This window comes from Arachis hypogaea, chromosome 3, assembly GCF_003086295.3.
Source record: "Arachis hypogaea cultivar Tifrunner chromosome 3, arahy.Tifrunner.gnm2.J5K5, whole genome shotgun sequence".
NCBI lineage: Eukaryota > Viridiplantae > Streptophyta > Magnoliopsida > Fabales > Fabaceae > Arachis > Arachis hypogaea.
The window spans coordinates 19631316-19642674 of record NC_092038.1 but is presented as its reverse complement, the minus strand read 5'-3'; the positions used below and the strand labels follow the sequence as shown (position 1 = coordinate 19642674).

The window sequence follows — 11359 nt, the reverse complement described above, 5'->3', positions numbered from 1 at the left end:
AAATACACCGAAAAATCTTAACAATACATATAAATGTCTTAGTTTTATATCGAAATTTGCTGTAAATATACAAAAATATTTTCTTTAATGCTGTATTTTTTTCTTATTTTTTTCTTTTAGTTGAATAGTTGAATGAATGTAAGTTCATCCTCTTCCAAATAGTTTTGTAGCATTATGTGTTTCTTTTTCTTTTTTGTTTGAGTTTTTTTTTTATTCTTGTTAAGAGAGTAAAACAAGAAGAAAACTATTGACTTCATATGAAGACAACTGCATGTGAGTCTTTACCTATTATTATATACTATAAGTATTTATTGAAAAATAATATTAATAGATATCATATAATCATGAAAAAAATTGTGATTAATAATTTTTTGTTTATTTTTTTAATTTGTATGCATTTAATAAAATTTATAGTTAAATAAAATATAATTAATTTAAAAATAAATGACTTTAAAATTAAAATAAATTAAATATAAATAAAATAAAAAATTGCTATATGTATTATAATTTGTATATATATTATAAGAAGCATTGTAGTTTGGTGGTACAATCATCTTTGTTGTATTCTACAGTGACGGAGTTTGAATCCCGATTTTCACCGGTTCGTTCGCACCAGTTCTCTGCCTTGTTCAATTCAAACATCGGACTAGATTAGTATAGGATCTGATTTATCGGTTTTTCGGTCAAACTGGCCGAAAGTGAAATCAAAATGATAATACACTTTGTTTTGGTTCAATTGATAATCTGAACTTGAATCATTTATTATCTTCAACAACGATATAACTGTTCAAAAGTTATATTTGCGCGTTGATTGAAAAGTTAGTTAGATAGTAGCGCGTGAGGTGAATTAGATTAAGAAGACTTATATAGATTTATATGTATAAATGATTGTACGTGAAAAATATTTGTTAAAATAATAAAAAATTGATAAAAAATTTTTAAATTTAACTTCCATAAAAAACAGAATGATAGAATTTAAACTTTAAATTATTTAAAATAAACATATATTTAAATCTAAAAATATATATTCACTTAAAAGTAGATAATGTGATTAATTAAAATCCTAAAAATACTGGGTAATGTGATTTTAATTAAATACTAAAAAATAATGCGATTTTAATTTTTTTGGGAATTAAATTTTTTTATATTTTATAATAGAAAAAAAATCTGATTAACATTAAGTTGGTTCGATATATTAGATAATTTTATTTCTTTTTAATACTTTTTAATTATAATTTTGGTTTAAGAAAAATTTAAAAAAATAGTAAACAATTAACTACAATTTCGCAATTTAAATTAATCAATTTTTTATAATAAAATACATATAATGGTAAAATATCTAACATCATAGCTATATCATATGTTCTATAGACTTAAACCACGACGCCAATTAAGTTTTGTAATTAATCTAGAAGCTCGTTAGTCAAGTTTATATATATTAAAAAATAGAGTTGCTACATATTTAAGTATTTTTTATTCATATTCATTTAAATAGGTCCAATACCAACAAAAATAATTCTTATTAAAAGAGCGTAATTCTCACGCTCGCTTCTTCTCACGCTTGTTTCTCCTCCTCCTCTCCTTCTTCTTCGCGTTCTTCCTCCTTCTCCTTCTCCTCCCCCTTCTTCTTTTTTGCGTTCCTTTTTCTTCACTTGTTTTCTCTTTGTCGTCATTCTTTTGTTGTTGTCAACAACAAAAGAATGACGATAAGGAGAAAACAAGTGAAGAAGAAGGAACACGAAAAAGAATAAGGAAAATGAGGAGGAGGAGGAACACAAAGAAAAAGGCGAAGAAGAAGACGCTCCGTCCGTAAACGAGCGTGAGAAGGAAAAGAAGAAGAAAAAACTCGGAGAAGAAGAAGAAGCGCATGAGAGAAGAAGAATAAAAGAAGCGTGAGGGAAGAAGAAAGCAAAAAAAACGCATAACCTAAAATCACTTAGATGAACTTAATGCTACAATTGTTTGGATGCGAAGAATATTTTATTAAAACATAACTATAATTTTTCAATTTAAATTAATCAATTATGCCCTATACATAGATTCCAAGTACTTTCTCTCCTCTAATTTCAAAATATTACTCATCACATTTAACCTAATATAATATACCTTTTTTTAAAAAATATATTTTGTACTTTTAAAAATTACAATTTTAACAAAATATATTTTAGAAAACTCAAATAACAAAATGAATTCTTAAAAATATATTTTATTTGACAAAATAAACTATATATATTATATATGTAATAAATTGAGCTTAGGATTCTGCGCGTTATTCGTGCTAGGTAGTGTGAGGTAGGTTATTGCATGTTAGTTGTGTTAGGAGATGTGGGATAGCTAGTTACACGTAAATGGTGTTACTTCGCCTCGGATTCGATGATCCCAAAATGTTTGGACCATTAAATGGTTTCATAACAAAATATGTTTTTTAAAGTTTTTTAATAATTGCTAAATAGTCATTTTTTTGAATTTAATTACAAATTAATTCCATATATTTTATTTAATTATAAATACAATTTTTTATTTTATAAATAATTATTTTATAATAAATCTATCATGTTTATTAACAGTCAAAAACAAAAACAATAACGAATTAGATCTTCCATTGATCCTAATAAATTTTTTGGCTATTACAATCGATTAAAAGATTAAATTTGATCGTTCGTGAGAAATTACAAAATCGTGTTTTCTTGAAAACCAATCGATTGGACTATCAAACCAATCGATTGAATTCTAACTCAATCGATTGGATTTCAGTTTATCACTAAACAATCGATTGAAAATTGCAAGGAAGCATGATTTTCACATAAATCAATCAATTAGTCATATTAACCAATCGATTGAACGATGAATTAAATGTTGATTTTATGTAATTCAATCGATTGTTTAGAATTTTCAATCCATTGAATTCTTCAAAATAATCAATTGGCTAGTACAATTCAATCATATACGGTCATTTCACACTGATTTTTGTCATGGTGCAGTCTACCACCATGTCGGATTTCTGAACATTGTACCAAATTATTTTTTACTACATAGTGGAGCTCGTATACAAATATGATTGAATTTAGAATATATAAAATCCCAAGTAAATTATGTCAGTACCAAAATAACTGCCTTTTGCTAAGAATGGCAGGCCATATAAGTTCAGTCAAGGCTCCAGAGAAGCTGAGCAACTCAAACAGTTTCCTACACAAAAAATCGAATTCCAGCATTCATACAGATTCAACACAGAAACTGAAAATAAAAGAAAAGATTCTGCAAACACGAAAACAAACTGGCATACTTGTCATCATGAACAGAAACTCCCCACTCTTCGTCATGAAAAGCAACATAACTTGGTTCTGACATAAATGAGAACATATAAGGAATTAAAGAAGAACAAGAAATGATAGTTACAATGTTAATGCAAGTGCAATAGATAACTTGTAACATTTTATTTATCCTCCCCTAGGTTTACAAGTACAAAAATTTTGACTAAAGAACAAGGCATATGACCAATGCGAAATTATGGATTTTAGAATTCTTGTTTTGACATAAAACATCTTAGATGCCCAGTATGAGGTTGTAGAATGAAAGAAAATTAGTGATGCTAACTCGCTGCTATAGCACCTTGCTTTCCCAGACATCATTGCATCAAATTCACAGTGGCAATAGCAATTAACTCCACTATATGATTGAATTTTACTATCCAATCGATTGTTTTGAGGAATTCAATCGATTGAAAATTCTAAACAATCGATTGAATTACATAAAATCCACATTTAATTCATCGTTCAATCGATTGGTTAATATGACCAATCGATTGATTTATGCGAAAATCATGCTTTCTTGCAATTTTCAATTGATTGTTTAGTGATAAACTGAAATCCAATCGATTGAGTTAGAATTCAATCGATTGGTTTAATAGTCCAATCGATTGGTTTTCAAGGAAACACGATTTTGTAATTCCTCACGAACGTCCCGGATCAAATTTAATATTTTAATCGATTGGAATAGCCAAAAAAATTTATTAGGATCAATGAAAGATCTAATTCGTTATTGTTTTTGTTCTTGATTGTTAATAAACATGATAGATTTATGATAAAATAATTATTTATAAAATAAAAAATATTTTTATAATTAAGTAAAATATATGAGGTTAATTTGTAATTAAATTCAAAAAATGACTATTTAGCAATTATTAAAAAATTTTAAAAAACATATTTTGTTATGGAAACATTTAATGGTCCAAACGTTCTGAAACCACCGAATCCTGAGTCGTGTTACTTTATAGTGGTTTAGGTGAAAAAAGGTAAACTACTCTATCCTAGAATGAATTATATACAATTTGAGATGCTCAGTGCCTTGGAACGATTTATGAGCGCATTTTTTTGAAGAAATTTCATGCATAAATTATCTTAAACTGTGGTGTTTAATATAATATCTAATACACACTATCCTAGCACGATTTATATATTAGTAAGTCTATAGAATTCACATTTTCGAATTTAATTTAGAAGGATCAAGTAAAATTGATCCCTCTTTATTTTATTTAACTAAAAAGCCTTTAAAAAAAGATATTTCTTTATTATTTAGTATGTTTGCAAATTTTTAATAGTAAAAGTAAAAGTTTTAGAAAAATAAAATATATCTTTTTGAGAAGTTATAATTTATAATTTTTTTTACGTAATAAATAAATAAATAAATATTTTTATATTATTGTATCCAAATATAATTAATAAATTTTTTTTTATATGAGATATCAAATATAAAATTATTTTTACTCTCTTAAAACTTTTTTAAAAAATTTATTAATTTTTTTTAAATTCACCCAAATAAATCCTATTAACATTATAAATAAATATCAATAATAAATTATATAATAAACATGAATTTGAATTATCTAAATTTTAAATTTTTAGTTTAAAAGATAAAGTATAATCTATCATTTTAAATAATTTTTTTTCATATTTTTTTAGTATCACTTATAAAATTTTAAATAATTTTTTTATTCTATTTATAAAATAAATAATAAATAATCACATTTTATCTTCTAAAATAAAATTTAGAATTTAGGGAATCCTAATCCAACCCACATCAATATAAATTTTTCATAATATCTTCTCTTTTTCTCCCACAATGACTGTGAGTGTGGGTGTACATGTGAATGCGGATGGGAATCCGTGCATGGGAGTAGCTATCCTTTTAGTTTTCTTAGTATTATCTTATTTTTCTTGTTTATTGAAAGATGTGAAGGTTAAAGTGAAAGGAGTCACAAACATTGCTATAACAGATGAGAATTTTATATGTGCAACATTAGATTGGTGGCCATCTAATAAATGTGATTATAACCAATGTTTATGAGAAAATGCTGGAATTCTCAACTTGGTATTTTATTTATTTATTTTGTTTGATATTATTATCGTATATTACCATTCAGAATATTATGTGCATTTTTTTAGTTTTTTGTATGCATTTTCAAATAGGTGGTTACTTACTAATCAAATATCATAATCTAATCATGGGAAAAAAGAAAAATCAAAACAGAGATAAAACAAATTCCTATCTGTTCATATTCAAGCCAAAATTTTATCCAGTTCTTCAAGTCACGCTGCTAAAAGAAGCTATCTTCACAAGACCAGTGCCTGAGGTGAACCAGGTCAGGACGGGGTTGGCTTGCATCGTTCGCCGGAACTGCTGAAGTCGTTATTCCGCAGAGCACTGCTGATGTCGATCGCGATGGAGAGCATTGTCGCGCACCTGATGCACGGCATATCCGGCGGAGTCTGCTGACAATTCTAGTCGACGTCAGTCAGATTTGTTTTTTACGGAATGAAGATGAACAGATAGCCATTTTTTCAGATAAATAATTAGGGTTCTCTATTTTTTTTTCATTTTTTAAATTATTAGATTAAGATTATTTGTTTTTTTTAATTGTAAAAGAATTTTAATTTTGAACACAATAGTAAAAAGTAATTTAGTTAGTTAATAAGAATAATAAAAAATTGTCTTTGTTCTTTTATAATTTCTTAAGGATATTTTAGTATCAATTCCGCTACGTTATTAATAGCATATTTGTCAATTTCTGTCAATTCTTATTTATGATTGTGTTCAATAGAAGTGTTTTTATAGATGTGTCTAATAAAAATATTTTTTTATAGTTATGTCTAATAAAAGTGTCTTTATAGATGTATTTTTTAAATGTGCTTCTTTGTACATATTTTAAAAATATAATAATTAATTATTATTGACAATAAATTGACAGATAACATATTGGTAACCTATACTTTTCTTTTTAGTATATATAATGATAAATGATATAATATTTAAAAAAATAAAAAAAATAATGCTAATCAGGTAAATATATTCTATGTACCGGAACAAGCACCTTTTAAATATCATAATGATAATTAATTATTGTTTTTGCAACTTTTTATACAGGACTTGAATAACGAGATACTCTCAAATACAATCAAGGGTAAGCTATATTTTCTCTAAACTCAAAACCATTTTTAAGAATTCGAATTTTTTAAATTTTAGATTTTTACTTTAAAGAATAGAATGAGATTTTTTACTATTTAATATTTTTTTTATATTTTTTTTAGTTTTATCTATAAAATAAATAATAATAAATTATATTTTATTTTTTAAAATAAAATACTAAAATTCAAATTTTAAAAAATTTAAATCCCATTTTCAAATATCATAATGCTTATTTATTTATTAATTTATATCTATATTCTTAAATCTTAAATGCTTGTTTTTTTGAATGATCACTTTATTATTAATAAATAATCCAATCATTTATTTTTAAGTGAATGACTTACAGACAAAAAGATTAATCACTGTATTTTTGATAGTAGATATTCAAAAAACTAAAAAAAAAGGTGTATTTCACATTATTATCTATTATTCAAATATTTATTTAATTTAATTGTTTTTAAAATTGTTACAGCATTCAATCCTCTCATGATTAAATCAGGGGGTTCACTACAAGATCAAATTATTTGTCAATTTGAGAAGCAAAAGCAATGTCCAACTATAACAAAGGAAGATAATGGCTTGTTTGGGTTCAATGTTAGATGTCTTTCAAGAAAGAGATGAGATGAAGTGAATCACTTTTTCAACAAAACTGGGTAATTAATATATATTATTTTAATTTCTCAATATTATTATAATTACTTCACAAACAATCAATCTTATCTTGTCTTATTTACTTTAAATTTTGCAGTGTCAAATTTACATTTAGCTTAAACGCACTTATTGAAAAGAAAAATTCCAATGAGGACCAATTAAATTGGAATCCAAACAATGCCATATACCTCATGAAGTACACTGTCTCAAAAGAATACAATATAGACTCATATGAATTAGGTACCAAATTAAATTAAAACCCTGTAATTTTTTAATTAACTAATTTAATTTTTACCCATAATTTTTTATAAATTTAACATTTTGTGTTAATTAATCATATAGGCAACGAGCGATGCTCTGAAAGAGTATCAACAAGAATAGATAGTGTTCAATATGCAAAAGATATCACAAAACTAAGGTACATAGTTAACTCATTATACCCAAATGCCACAAGACCAAAGGTGTTGGGTCCAACTGAATTTTATGATAAAGAATGGTTTGATAACTTCTTGCAACATGTTGGACCTAGTGTCATTGATGGAGTTACACATCACATTTATAACCTTGGTGCTAGTACGTATAATAATAATAACGATAACAATAAACATATATGTTTTTTGTTGCTTGATTAATTTGTTTAATTCTAAGAATATAATTATATTATAAAATTATACTATATAGGTGTTGGTGTTGATAGGAATTTTATTAGTAAGGTTCAAGACCTATATTTTTTGAGCAAAATTGCACAAACTTTTAAGGATGGTTCAACGGCGGTGAAGGAATTTACACCACAGACTGGAACATGGATTGGAGAATCTGGTGGAGCTTATAATGGTGGAGGCAAAGATGTATCACATACTTTTGTTAATGGCTTTTGGTAAGTTTTTTTTTTATTATTTTAAATTGAATTTCAATTTTCAGCTCTGTAGTTTCTTTTACATATTTTTTCTAATAAATTTTTTAATTAATAATAACTATAGGTATTTGGATCAATTGGGTATGGCATCAACCTTCAACCATAAAATTTATTGTAGACAATCTTTGATTGGAGGAAACTATGCTTTACTAAATACCACATCATTCATTCCTAATCCAGATTATTATGGCTATGTCACATATATTCATTCATATTTATTTAAGTAGTTAAATTAAATGTCATTTTTGAATGGATAACAATTTTATTTTCTTTAAACAGAGCACTTTTGTGGCATCGACTTATGGGAACCAAGGTGCTTTCTATTTCTCATGATAGTTCACCATATCTACGTACATATGCTCATTGTTCCAAGAAAGGGGTAAACTAATAATTTTATTTATATATTTAAATTTTTTTTTAATTTTAAGATAACTTTTTAAAAGTTATAACATAATATGAATCTAACTATTGTTTCAGAATGGAATCACATTACTGTTAATAAACATGGAGAAGTGGACATCTTTCAATGTCTTTCTTGTGAATGACATGAATCTTTATCCGGATGAGTTGACATAAAAGGAGAAAAAAATTTGAATTTGATGGATTCATTAAAAAGAAAAGAGTACCACTTGACACCTAAAGATGAAAACATTCAAAGTGATGTTGTACTTTTGAATGGAACTCCATTGAAACTCACCAAGTCAAAGAAAATTCCAAAGCTTAAACCAAAGATTGTTGATGCTTCTTCTTCTTCAATTAAAGTTGCACCTCATTCAATAGTCTTTGTGCAAATCAATAATTTCAATGCACCTGCATGTGCACCTCCTACAAAATAAATTATTAGGGTTCTCTAATGTTTCTTATATATATATATATATATATATACTTTTCTGAGAATAGTTTACGATTAATTTTTCTTTTAATTTTTTATTTTCAATAATTTGTTATATACTTATATCTTTTTATTATTGATGACTTCAAGATACGTATATTACATAATTAAAAACTAATTGATTAATTAACACTATTATTCATATATAACAATTTAATGTCATAATTAAATAAAATTTAAAATACTCATAGATAATTTCTTAATATTGCTTTATAATAAAAATCTGGTATTATAATATATACTTGTGGTAAATTGTCAGCAAGTTTCATTCTTAATAACATTACCCAAGTTATTAGTAACAATCTTCCTTAGCTATCTTAAATTTTTAACTTTTTCATTATAATTAAATATTTTTTTTTGCCAAAAAAAACACAAAAAAAGAGAAAAAATTGAATAAAGAAAATCTCAATCAGCTAAAAATGAGAATTTCATGCTTGAATGTAAATTTTAATAAAAGTTTACTTCATTTACAAGCCACCGAATAATTAACTGTTTATACTATAGCAATTTGCTGATTTCCTCATTGAATTAATATAAAATTACTCTTTTCAAGAAAAAAGATACTAGTTCCATACATATATGGTTGAGCTTTCCACTTATTGAACCTAAAAATTTGTGTTTCGCACTGTGTACAATAGTATTAAATATAATTAAAAATAGATTTAAGTACACAATAAAATTGCTAAATTAATTTTTGTTTATAGAAAACATAAAATTTAAATTTTTAATATAATAGTTGTAGATTTACTATAGCTATAGTAATTTGATTGTTGTAAAAAATCATAAACTTGTGTTTACCAAAAACAAGGAGCTGTACCTATTAAGAGAAGAAATTAAGAGTCTTTGGCAGTTTGGCCTACAAAAAAGATATTAACATAAACTTTTACTAACTTCTAAGATAATTGTCACACAAATCTTTGTTCATTAATTTATCTTAAGCATTATATTCTCGTGCATACTTTATAGGGATGGAAAATAGGCCAAAATCCATCGGTTAATCCGTATAACCCGTCAAAAAGACGGATTGGACTGAAAATCTGAAACCACCAAACTAAAAAAATCTGTCTAATTTGTATCGTCTAATCTGTGGGTTTTGGTGGGTTTCGGCGGGGCGGGGCGAGACGAGACAGACTTCTCCACCGAGCCAGACGTTTTTTTTTTGTCGGGACCTTTTTTTACAAATTTCTATAATATTATTGATCTATAAAAAGATGAAGATGATAATTAAAAATGTTCTAAGTTATATTTTGGATTATGTTTTATATTCGATTGATTATAAATTTGAAAATGTTTAATTATATGTTTTGGAAATGTTTGTTTTGCTTTGCACAATGTTAATTTTATTATTATTTTAAAAAAATTGTTTATAATTATGTTTATTGCATATTGATAATTATAAAAAGTTTAATGTTTGTGAATTTAAAAATTATAATTTTTTTATATTTTTAGAAATTATAAATTTATTGAAATAATTGTGAAATTATATATATTATTTAATATTTAATAGTTTATTAAAAAACAATTTGACGAGCTGGGTCTGCCAACCCACTAGTTTGCCGTTAGGCGGGACAGAAGAAGAATTTAGGACCGTCTCACTAGATAGAGTGGGCCAACCTGCCGGATGGCAGGCTTTTGGCGGAGCGGTCTTCACCGTTTGTCACTCCTATTGCCTCAAATCAAATCACTGATTTTTCTAATAATGCTGAAATGTACCATTCATTCCTCTGAACTCCATCATGATAGCTTCCTACTGGCATGCCATCTAAGTCTGTTGAATCCAACTCTATCAAATATTGGCAAATAAGTTCTATCAACCTGTGGCATAGTCTCTGGCATCCAATTCCTATGAATTCCATGAAACACAATATCAGAGATATGCTGAGATGAATTGGTATCAATCCCCTTGATGCAATGAAGTGGCTGAATGGACCATCCAAATTCAGTGTGCTTGTGATGATTGTCACATTCCTTACTCTCATTCTTGCAGCAATGTCCTTGTTCCATCACCAATATCAAGTATGATACAAATCGTGCTGCGAGATCTTTTCGTCCCAAGAACTCGGTCTATCCCAAAATCAAGTTTACCATCATCAAAGATTCACCTACCCTTTTTTCTTCTTTGCAGATCAAAGCAACCTTTTACAATACCTTTTATTGTTCTTCCCCTTAATTAGGTATTTGTGGCTCTTACAAGTATAAGAAATCCAAATAATGTTGCTATCTGGTGAAATTTTTCAAAAGTTATCTTGCAAATCTTGATTTGGCTCAACAAAATATTTTGGAGACTTGAGATGGCACCTTCTTCTAGGGAGTGGCTCACATTTGACATAAGCATTTGTGCAAACACTTCATCTGCAAGGCATTCATCTCCTATGTCATATGACATGTATTGGTTCAACTCATCTTGGAACCTCAAACACGCGACACTAATTGGAGAA

The 11359-nt window shown here is 26.6% G+C and overlaps 1 pseudogene; it reads left to right on the top strand.

Annotated features, from left to right (window-relative positions):
• Window positions 1–5118: 5118 nt before the first annotated feature.
• Window positions 5119–8865, top strand: LOC112773793 (heparanase-like protein 2; annotated as a pseudogene).
• The last annotated feature ends 2494 nt before the right edge of the window (window positions 8866–11359 follow it).